Below are 2,631 nucleotides of genomic sequence, written 5' to 3' on the forward strand. Positions count from 1 at the left end.
GGACACTTATTACGAGTTTGTCCATTGAAAACCTTCACCACATTTCTTATAAAGAGGAATACATATAAATAAGTAACTGCCTTCTCTGCTATGAGCTATCCTGCATCGAGCTGCATTCGTGCGGCACGGTGGCGCAGCGGTAGAGTTGCTGCCTTACAGCGCCAGATACCCGGGTTCGATCCTGACTACTGGCTGCTGTCTGTACGGAGTTTGTACTTTCTTCCCGTGGTTATCCCCGGGTGATCCGGTTTCCTCCCATACTCCAGGTGTGTGGGTTACTGAACGTATCATACGTACGTACGATAATCAAAGTATAAGTGTAAAGATTGTCCCTAGTGCGTGTGTGTAGGAGAGTGTTAACGTGCGGGGATCGCTGGTCGGTGCGGACCCGGTGGGCCGAAGGGCCTGTTTCCGCGCTGTATCTCTAAACTAAACTGATCTTTTGTGATGGTGAGACTGTAGGATTCTTTGAATGGACCAATGTATGTTGAAAGATATATTTTCACAGCAAACACTCACACTGATTCAATAGACAATAGGTACAGGAGGAGGCCATTCGGCCCTTCGAGCCAGCACCGCCATTCAATGTGATCATGGCTGATCATTCTCAATCAGTACCCCGTTCCTGCCTTCTCCCCATACCCCCTGACTCCGCTACCCTTAAGAGCTCTATCTAGCTCTCTCTTGAAAGCATTCAGAGAATTGGCCTCCACTGCCTTCTGAGGCAGGGAACTGATTACAGTAATACCTAAGGACCTCCGTAAAGTACAACACAATTATTGAGACACTATGAACTGCAGGTGCTGGTTCACACAAAAAAAAACCAGTATGCTGGAGTAACTCAGCAGGTCAGGCAGCATCTCTGGAGAGTGTGGATGGGTGACGTTTCGGGTTGGGACCCTTCTTCAGATTCAACATCGGAATGATTTATTCTGATACTTAACGTACAAATGTCATCGTTCTGTTCCGGGACTTATGACAATAAAACACTTGACTCTCTCTCTTGAATTGAGAGAGCTGCCAGGGTTGAGGTAGTCTCAGCCAATGAAAAGCAAGTGGACGCGAAAGGTTTTAGCGGGACGTGGAACTAATGAGGGAAAATGGGACAAGCTTGGATGGGGCGTCCTGGTCGGCATGGATGAGTTAGGCCGAAGGGCCTGTTTCCGTGCTGTATGAACCTATCAGACAGCATGCTGTGCCTTTCTGGGGTTCAGCGTGTATGTTCAAACGCACACATTTAATTAGAGACAGTTCCATGGTGACAGCGAGGTCTGAACTACGAACGTTGAGAGTTCGAGGAATATATTAAAGGAGCATTGAGCAGGAGTTTATGACTGGATGCTTCCATGAACTTCATCGGGCACTGCGGAAACTGCGCCATTATGACAATGGCGTTAGGAATCGGATTCTGGTAAAATGAGGCTGCAGCACTGAAAGGATAATCGCAGCACGGCATTTTCAGGATTAAATTACTATCACCATGGCAGTGTCTGACCCTTCTTCAGGGAGAATAAACACAATGGCAATACTTGCGGTGAATTCAGAATGACATCAAAACTCCATCTACAAAACGACCACCTGCAAATACTGTGCAGGAAGGAACTGCAGATGCTGGTTTACACAAAATGCTGGAGTAACTCAGCGGGTCAGGCAGCATCTCTGGAGAGAATGGATAGTCGACGTTTCAGGTCGGGGCCCTTCTCCAGAAACGTAGCCAAACCCGCTGAGACGCTCCACCACTTTGTGCCTTTTTTTTGTAAGCCAGCATCTGCCGTTCCTTGCGTCTCTCCGTATTAATCCAGTTGTAGTTTAGACTCTAAACAGCATGGAAACAGGCCCTTCGGCCCACCGAGTCCGTGCTGACCAGCGATCACCCGTTCACACTAGTTCTACGTTATCCCAGTTTCTTACCCACTCCCTACACACTAGGGGGGCAATTTGCAGAGGGCCAATCAACCTACAAACCCCACACGTCTTTGGGATGCGGGAGCTTTTCACTGTACCTCGGTACACGTGACAATAAACTAAAACTGAACTGAACGGGAGGAAACCGGAGCGTGGATGAGATGGGCCGAAAGGCCTGGTGTGGTGTTTTATGACTTTACGGCTCGTCACAGTTTCAAATCCCTCTGCGAGCTCCCTCTTCTCCTTCTCCGTCGCATCTTCCAGCTGTGGAAGTATCCGAGCCGAGCCTCCTTAACTCTCATCACTCCAGCACGGTCTTCAGCCATCGAAGGACATTTTCCAGTTCCTCTTTCAAAACACGCCTCTTTCCAAGGCTCTTGGTCCTCCATCCTAATATTCCCTTATAAGTTCCCATGTCAAGGTTTAGTTTAGAGGTACAGCGCAGAAACAGGCCCTTCGGCCCATCGAGCCCGCACTGACCAGCAATCCCCGCACACTAACACCATCCTTCACACACGCAGTACAATTTACATTATATACCATTTTGTTTATGTGCACTTAGTTCGATATGAACATCAGAAAATTAGTAGGAAGGAACTGCAGATGCTGGTTTACACTGAAGACACATACAACATAACACAACATAACAACACTTTATTGTCACTCGGCTTTTTACACCGAACGAAATTTCAGCAGTCACACAAAACACAGCAAAAAAGTAAAGAA

Source organism: Rhinoraja longicauda, chromosome 6, assembly GCF_053455715.1.
Source record: "Rhinoraja longicauda isolate Sanriku21f chromosome 6, sRhiLon1.1, whole genome shotgun sequence".
NCBI lineage: Eukaryota > Metazoa > Chordata > Chondrichthyes > Rajiformes > Arhynchobatidae > Rhinoraja > Rhinoraja longicauda.